General features: G+C 36.9%; 1 long non-coding RNA gene across 1 annotated transcript; it reads right to left on the bottom strand.

Moving 5' to 3' along the window:
• Positions 1–3,746: 3,746 nt before the first annotated feature.
• On the bottom strand, positions 3,747–6,452 carry LOC137721783 (uncharacterized). The gene is made up of 3 exons (XR_011066716.1): positions 6,264–6,452; positions 6,020–6,154; positions 3,747–4,148 (listed from the first exon to the last, which is right to left on the bottom strand). It is a non-coding gene; the product is annotated as an uncharacterized lncRNA (long non-coding RNA).
• Positions 6,453–9,840: the final 3,388 nt, after the last annotated feature.

The following is a 9,840-nucleotide window of genomic DNA, read 5'->3' as shown; positions in this document are numbered from 1 at the left end:
CCTTTCTCGGCTTGTAATGGGGCATTGGCAAAGGAAGGCTGCTGGGGTTGACTGACATGGCCATCTCCGAAGGCTTTACTGACCAATAGTTTAAGCATCTTGGTCTGTGTATCGTTGTTGCTTCGTATTGCGTCTAGTAAATTATTCATTTTCTGGCCAATCGGTTGCTCGACCTGTCGATATTGTTCATCAAGTCGTCTCCGAAGAAATGACCTAGTCGGCGGATCAGAACCCTCCCCACCATCTTCGCCGCAATCTTCCACTATTCCTTCAAGAAAAATACCAGCCGTTTGGTTGGGAATATCTAGATTGCAAGGCTGTCTGCCAAAGCAAATTTCCTTATCTCGGTGTGTCGCACTTGTAGCCTCGGGTGGTGCAACAACGATCGGATTTTGTGCCTGAGACAAATCTTGCCCAGGTCCATGCACAAGTAAGTCAGTTGTTGACTTTCCCATGATTGTTTTCTTCTTTACAAACCGTGTCTCAATGGTCGTGAACTCTGAAGGTCTAGCACACCGTCCCACTGGGCGTGCCAAAATATCGACCCTAAAAATTACAAAACCTACGCGGCGCGCAGGCCGAGTTACTAATAAGCTAACTAGGTCTTTCGGTTGAATGCGGGGCATGCCAACTCGTCAGCCAAGCTCGACCGAGGAGTAAAATTTGTTGATATTACGTTGAGTGCGTTGCTGACTTCTTTACCTTGCGACTACGACCGAGGAATGAACGCTCTCGGTTTTCGGGTTCTAGAGCCTGAAGACAAGGCTGCTAGTTCTACGAAGTTCACAAATCGTCGATGCCCGATTCGGTCACCGTGATTATATTCGTAAGAGTATAAGCACGTCGAATCGACACCAAACTATACGGACACAAATATTCAAAGATGATGTATGTCTTGATGGTGAATGTGGTTCGGCCGTCAGAATGCCGAACTCTGAAACTTACTTGTGAATATCCAATCATAAAATCACTCGGCGTCCAGTACGCCAAATGTCATAGCTCGTAACACCTTACTTTGCCGAGAATGCTAATAAGATGACCTCTGCCAACAAGGATTCGAAAACCCTTCTCAGTCGAGACTTGGATAGATAACCAGTCGGCCTCGATGCAGTGCTGTTTATCCAAACTAAAGGTGCTCCTCGGTTGGCTGATTCTATGGCAATAGTGTTATTTATCCAAACTGAAGGTGTTCGCCGGATGCCTCCACAGTGCTGTTTATCCAAACTGAAGGTGTGTCAGCGAGAAAAGGAAAATAAAAATCTCAAGCTGCTTGAGAGGTTTTGCGCAGGGCAATTATGTGTTGAATTGGAGGTCCTCAATTGTTGCATGATGTCTTGTATTTATAGCACCAACTCCTTCTTGAGATCGAATTAAACTTATATCTGGATGGGGAGTTCTTGTTTCGTTCCAACTTTGCTTCGAACAACCCTACTTCCATTAGGACTTTGAACTCACTTCTTTTTGGGGCTTTATTCATTGTTGGTCGAGAATCCTAATTGCACCAGGATTTCCTCGACCCTCTTTGCCTATCTGAACTACTCTTTCTTGTGATAGGACTCGACCATCTGTGCTAAATGGCCCGGAATCATCAGGCAGCCCATAGTACTTTTGACAAGGCTTTGGGCAGAGCACAAACCTACACTCGGCCCAACAATATTATTTTGGGCCCAAACAATTTGATGTGGTAGAAACTAACACACAAATTAAACCCTATAAATTATGCAATCGTAGTACGAGTAAGTAGGGATTGTTCTATTTCGGGGATTAGAAGGGATGCTAGTCCACACACATTAATCTTGTAAAACTAAAAACTAAGTTAAACTAACATCTAAATAATGACTGGGGGTATTTTGGATGAGTTTAATGAGAACAAAAGTAAATGGCAACAATTAAATTAAGTTGTGAATGAAATATGGGTGAGAGGATAGCTAGAGGATTCTTCTTCACACATGAAACATATGCATACAAATTGATTTCCAGTTATTCTTCCAATAAACCATGAATGACAATGCCCTAAATTAATTGTGAACAACACTAATTAACTCTCAGATTTTCCTAAGTTCATTGAATTGGACTCAGCGATGCAACCAAATTATTCTTCTCAAGTTCCCCAACTATGAAAAGCATGATAGAGATACATATAATATATCATTAAGTTTTGTGAAAATCATAAGCATTGACAAGGCATTCATAACTATGAAAACATGATACTCCTGCCAAGAATTTACTTAACTCAATCATGACTAGTTACTTTTATTACTTGCAAATATAAGTTCATAACGATTAGGTGAAATTCCCTTATATTCTAGCATCAAATCCTTGCATGCAAACTAAGTGTGCACCCTTAAGAAACATACAAGAATAAGTTCTCTATAAAGCAGATAAGTAAATCGCAATCATGTTTTACGAAACAATAATTGGATGTTATCAATTTATATAAAACATATGATCATGATTTCGAATTCACCTCTAGCTAAAAAGAAACTTAGTTACACATGTTCATCATAACTGAAAAGCAATGTAAAATAAACATTGAAACTTAAAACAAAGATAGAAAGAACTTTGAAAATTCCAGCAACTTCAGTGGATGAATGGTAGGCATAGCACACTTTTAAATCGCTGCACGAATTTCATATATATAGGGGGAGTGGCTAAATCCAAGGAGGAAGGGTTTTGGCGTTTTTGAGTTATTTTAGGACTCTAAAAATCAGGTAAAAAGTGTTGGAATGTGATTAGGATTCCTCGTTATAGCTGGAGATAAGATAAGATAAGATAATGTAAGATAAGATAGGATGGATAAAATAATGTTCCTCTCCAATTAGGATTCCTCTTTCTTGTGTAATTCCTTGCCTTCCAAGCCTCAACTTTAATTTCTCCAAATTTTAGCACTTATCTAGCACCATTTAAACACCAAAAACATTCAACCCATATGCTATCCACATTTGCCATTTATTGTCATCTTTACCAATTGGACCTACAATAATACAAAAATAACTTAAATTACTACAATAAGTAGAAATTAACTAAATAAATGCAAAGAAATAAGATAACAAAGTCGCATAATTATGCTCCTATCAAAATCTAATACCAAATAAGTTTTTGGATCTTAAAGAAAATTGTTTTTAAAAAATGTTCTTAAGAAATGTTTTGAAAAATTCTAATATTTTTTTAAAAATACGATACCAAATAGACCCTAAATTTTTTGGGTTGAAAATTTTAGGTTTTAACCCAAGAGTTGGAGATGCTCTGAGGACGAATTCAACCATGAGCTTCCATTTTTGAGATGTATAGATATAGGGTCTTAATTTACACTAGTACAAAAAACACTTTGTGCGACATACGTCCTTCGTCGGCCAAAGTAAAAAAAGTCGCGCAAAAATTTGCCCAATGAACCTTCATCGAGTGCCAAGCCTGTGAAAGCAGGGTTTGCGTGATGCATATCCCTACGTCACGCAAAGTGTCTTTGCGCGACGCATGTACCTACGTCACACAAACCCACTTTGCGCGACGCAAAACCCTACGTCACGCAAACCCACTTTGTGCGGCGCATGACCCTATGTCACGTAAATTGTCTTTGCGTGACGCTCGACCCTACTTCACACAAAGTGTCTTTGCTTGACCTATGAAACTTCTTCGTCGCACAATTTCTTTTTTTTTTTTTTTTTTGTGACAAAAATATTTTTGATTTAATTTTTAATAAATATTGTAATTAAATTCTAAACAATAAATAATAAACCAAGAAAAATTATTTAATTATAAACTATATGAAAATGTACATACAAGACGTCCGAACAAAAAAAGAAAAAATTACAATAAGTAGTCTTCTAGGTTTGATACATCAGACTATTGGGTATCGGTTGAGCGAAGTGGCTGTAAGGTCGAATGTGGAGCAAGATCAGGTGCTGCCATCGGGATTTGGAGACAGGACATCACTAAGGTCCGTACAATCATACTCATCTGGTCGCCCTGGGCTCTCATTTGCTCGTACTGGGCCTTCATCTGCTTGTTTTGGGCCCTCATCTGTTCGCTCTGGGCCTTTATCTGCTCGTCCTGGGTTGCAAGCTGACCTTTTAGGGTTGTCACTTCCTCCTTCAAGGCATTGACCTCCCCTGTTGTCGATCTGGAAGAACAACTGCGACATCTATACACTTTTTCAACCATAAAAATATAACATTAGAAACTAATCCTTTCTTGCATTTGAAACTAATCAATTAGCATCCAAAGTACAAGCATATCCTTTCTTACTAATCTCCTTTGTTTATTTGGTAATTTAACCTAATCTCACTTTGAAAAGCCTCTAAAACATCAAGTTTTGGGGAATCAAACCCTCACTGAACACTAGAAGAATAGAAAGAATACAAAACTCACAAACTCCAATACTTTTTCTGTTACTATTGTATCGTTGACTCATATTATAATACATGTATCTAATCATTACACATCATATTCCATAGAAAAATGTTAAGAACTCTCTCAAAAGTGATACTCTTCATGGACACTTTTCCACTTCACAATTTTAAAGTTAATTTTCATGCCAATATTATAAAATTTGGTACAAGAAACATAAGGGTGCCTAAGTTCATGAAGAGTTCCACTTTTTTAAAAAAAATAAAAAATTTAACATTTTTCTATTTTAGCCATTGTTGTATAGTTGACATCACAGTTTACACGTCCTACATCACTATACATCGTTGCTTTCTTACTCTCTTGGGCCAAATCTAAACCAACCAATACAAATAAAATACTAAACACGGTTTATACAACTAAAAAGACATAAATGAAAACATTGAACAACCAACCTCTTTGAAAGACCATTAGTTCCAAGCTTTGAATGTTTGATTACTTTCACAACAACCAAATTAATCAAAAACAAAAACAAACCCCATTAACTAAATCAACCTAAAAGAGAAAACCAATACAAATCCACAGGGACAGAGAAACACACATTCACCCACACACATATATATAATCCAATACACACATGTATAAAATATATAATTAAATGAGATACCTTGATGGCCTCTGAATTGCAACTGTTCTTAGAAAGGAAGAGCAAAATGAAATAGTTCTAACAATAAGAGAGGATAAGGCTCCATCATTTTGCTCAGCAATATTTAGATATAACCTGCCTATTCAATATTTAGTATAACTATGGATTTTAATTATTTTCTTTTACTATGCTTCTTCTTTTGCCTTACTCTCTTAAGTGACAACCGACACTATGAATTTTAATTATTTTGTTTTATTCTGCTTCCTCTTCCCCATAACTTTCAGGAGGAGACCTCCTCTTCCAAAAGGAGCCAAGTTTTAACCTCGGTGTGTGTGCGCGCGCGCATGCACGTATCTACATGAATACATAAATGTATAGAGAGAGAGAGAAAGAAAGATGAAAGAGAACATAATTGGGAAATTTTATTTGACATAGATGTTTTTACCATATCCTCTTCTACCCATAACGTTTTATGATGATCCCCATTAGACTAAATGCTTCTCCTCTCACCCATAACGTTTTATGATGAACCCCATTAGACTAAATGCTTCTCCTCTCATAGTTATAAGAATTCAATCACAATTTTCTACATGCATAATTTAACACACTCTCCAAAATTCCAATTAAAACTTTAAGAATTTAACTGAGAGAAAGTGGTATGACTTAATTTGTGGAACCACACCATGGTAAAGTTAAAAGGGTGATGTCAATTGATACCCTCAATCAATTGAGGATCTAATTGATGATCCATTGCAGCAATAATCAGATGAACTTGAGGGCATTTTAATTCATTAGGAAAAACACACAAAAACCCTAAAAGGAAACAGCTGCCAAAATGGAGGATGACATTGTTGTGGATGCCAAGGGACCCATGGAACCCATGAATTTCCAACTGGATGGAAACATATAGTTGAGTGTGGAGGATATTACACACAGATTAGACTTGGGTGTGCAACGGGAAACAAAACCCGGACCAAATATTTCACAAAAATTAATAACAACTCCAAAAATGGGTTTAAAAAAAAATACCTCAGTTTAGATTTGCAGAGAGGCCGTGCCCAAAGTGGCCTGAAAATTCGTGGGAAATCCGGCAACAATCCGGTATGGCAGACGTAAAAAGAAACAAATAGTCTTCCGCCAATGGTTGGAAGTGGAGGATCAAACCTGGAGACGAATTTTACCTGGAGATTTCGACAAAGTACTAAGAAATCAACATGCAATTTGACCCTAAACCCTAAATAACAAAAACCCATCGAAAATAAGAAACCCTTACCTTGATTTTGGGACTTGATTCGAGTCAGCTTTGAGATTCGCGTGGCTGCCCGTCGTTTAGAATGAGAGAGAGAGACAACCGACAGAGTAGTGGTGGTGGTTGGATTTGAGATTGTGAAGAGGAAAGACAAGTCTGGGTTCAAGATTTGGGGTTCAAGGTTGTGAAGAGGAGAGAGAGGTCTACGGGAAGGAGAGAGAGGTCTATGATGCGTTATTTATACGCACACAAACTAAACCCTATTTGTGACAATTGTAGTAATGATGTAAGTAGGGATCGTTCTAACCGGGGATTAACTAGGGATGCTAAATACTTGACTCAAATAAATAAAACTAACTTTTAAAACACTAAGACAAACTAAAAGACTCAAAACAAGTTTAAAAGACTCCAAATACTCAAAAACATAAAATAAGACAAATCAAATGAATAAGACTTAACAAAATAAGGGGGGTGATTGTGGTTGGACGAGATTAAATTAAACGGACAGATTATAATTTAAAACAGATAGTAAAGATGAATGTGATGAAAATATGGATGATGGAATAGCTAAGGGGTTCTTCTCCACACATGTTACACTTGCATACAAGATTGATTTTCGGTTGGTCTTTCGATAAATTATGAAACTCAATGCTCCAAGTTAATTAGGTCCGCTTAAATTAACTTTCAGATTTCCCTAGATTCGTTGGATTGAATGGAATACGCATTACAACCAAATTATTCTTAATCAAAGTCCCTAACTATGGAATACGCATGATAGAGACATTCAACAAAGATCATTAAGTTCAACGGAAATCATAAACATCGACGAGGCATTCGTTACTATGGAATACGCATGAAACTTATGCCAAGAATTCGTTTAACGCGATTGTTTATAAGCAACCTCCACTACTTGTGAATATAAGTTCATTACGATTAGGTGAAATTCACTTATATTCTAGCGTCATATTTATGCATGAAAATTAAGCGCGCATTCTTAATAAACATTCATAAATAAGTTATCAATCAAACGGTTAAACAAATTGAATCCACAACTTATGAAATTCCAACCAAAAGTAATCAATTCATAATGCAAGCATAAACATGTATTTTGAATCACCCCCTAGCTAAAGGGGGTTTAGTTCCTCATAACTTTGAAATCAAAGAAACACCTAAACATTCCAACAACTCAAACTTGAATTGTATGAACGTTTAGGCACTCTTCTCATCCATTACAAAACAAAGAAAATTGAATTTAAACATTGAAATCAAATAAACACCTAAACATTCCAACAACTCAAAATTGAATTGTATGAACGTTTAGGCACTCTTCTCTTCTTCGTTATTATGGCACAAGGTCTAAGGGATGTTGTTGGTGTGTTGAATGGATTGGGGACTTATGGAAATGGATGAGGAAAGATAGAAAATGGAAAGAAACCCACGGCAAGGAAGGGAATTTCAGGATGTGAAGATGGTGTGTGTTTGTGTTGTGGTGTGAGAAATGGAGAGATGTGAATTGAATGGGGAGTGAATGAATGCTAGGGTATTTATAGGGGTAGTGGAGGGAACATATGGCTGTTTGTTTAAGCATTTGTGTGAAGGAATCATGGAAAAACAGCTAGGACACATGTGAAAACTGGAATTGCACAAGGGGAGCAAAGGGAACCCACGACATGGATGGATTTGTGCATGTGTTGGCTGATTAAGATTGTGGAAATGCAAGGGAATGCACGGGTTAGGTTTGAAGAAAAGGTGTGTGAATGGGGTAATTGAATTATTAAAGTGCATGTTGATTTAAAGAATGAGTGGTGGTGTAATGATGAAGTGAATGCATGTGACTTGTGAATACAAAGAGAAGGGGAAAAACTGGAAATGCTCAAGGAGTGCATGGCATTGGGGGGGGGGGGGGGGGGAATGATGGCATGAAAGTGAAGGGATTAGTGGTGCATGTGCATGTGTTTTAGGTTGTGAAAGCATGTGGATTAGGTGGAAAGAGGTGGATGTGCATGTGAGTTGAAATGCATATGTTTAAATGGTTGAAATGTGTAGATGATTATGAGTATGATAAGTGATAAGTGAATGATATGTTAAGTGATAAATGAATGATATGTGGTGAGTGATAAGTGAATGAAAGTGATAAGTGATAATAGGGCTAGTTTAAAGGGCTAGGGTTTAAGTACATAGAATGGGCCTAAAATAGGTTGGTTTGCATGGCATAATATGTTTGATTGGGCTAGAGGTTTTCCATGGCTCAAAGGATTTGTTTGATTGGGCTAGGCCCTTTGTTTGATGTCCCCAAAGAGCATACAAGGCTTCAATTTCGTCCATCCTCTTTGCTCCATGATTAAGCTATCCAATCCTTGCCCAAAAGTGCCCCAAATAGCCTCAAAATGCACTTTCTTGCTCCCTAAGCCCTTAGAACCTGAAAACACACAAAAGAAGCATAAAGGACTAAAATAACTAGAGAAACATAACGTAAATGCACGAGAACAAGCCATTTAAGTCGCATGAATATGCTTCTATCAAACTCCCCCACACTTATCTTTTGCTAGTCCTCGAGCAAAACAGAATAAAAAGAAATAAACAAAACGACACTAAACACGTAAAACACAACCTACACCTTCCAAACAATCGTTTCAGGGATTTCCAATGCACATGACAAGTTAAAAATCATCATTCCCACATATTTTAGTCATCTTTACACTTAATTACATTCTTAATCACAGTCACCACATACTATTTCACAATTAAGTATTTAAAACCATGTTTTGAATGTAGTAACATGCCTTAGAGAATTTGCTCAATTCCTTACAAGATATGCACTCAGTTTTCACTCAGATTTTCTGACTACACACCCTAAACTAGTTATATGTGAGAAAATTGATGTGAACATAAAAACGAACACTCACATATATGTATGTCAAAGGAAGCAATTTCTGGAGTTAATAAGCATGTTTAGATATGATCTCATGAATGGAATGTTACTACTTAGAATGAGAACCAGTGATTCCATAAGCTCATATCAATTCCAAACTCCACAAATTGAAACACATAACACTCAAGATAGAAGCATAAGGGTTGAAACGGAGCTAAAGGTGTTTGGCTAACAAAGAAGGGATATGGAAAACAAAGGTTCTTAAAGAAATAGCGAGCAAAGCATTTGAATTAACGTAGAATTCACTTTTGAATGAAAACTCAACTTTTGAACAAGGGGGAACAAGCTCTTTTTCCTTTCTTTCTTTTCTTTTCTGTTTTTCTTTTTCATATGTTTTTCACAATTTTTTTTTTTTTTTTTTTTTTTTTTTTCTTTTGACTCTCAAAACATACATAAACACTTAAGAACAAAACATTCTCTCCCCCACACTCATTTTCTTTCATAATGTAACTCAAAAGGAATTCATTTAAGTCATGCTCACTATCATTTAAGAACAAGGGTGTGGATTGTCCTAAACTAGGCTAGGTAAGGATAATGTGGGTTAATAAAGAATAAAGGCTAAACGAGGCTCAACGGGGTTAAAACTTACAACAAATACGAAATATGGGAAGTAAGGCTATTTGGTTATGGTGGCAACTACACAACTTCATCTTGATATATGTTATGCAA

This window comes from Pyrus communis, chromosome 17, assembly GCF_963583255.1.
Source record: "Pyrus communis chromosome 17, drPyrComm1.1, whole genome shotgun sequence".
In the NCBI taxonomy this organism is placed as follows: Eukaryota; Viridiplantae; Streptophyta; class Magnoliopsida; order Rosales; family Rosaceae; genus Pyrus; species Pyrus communis.
This window is presented reverse-complemented; position numbering and strand designations above follow the sequence as displayed.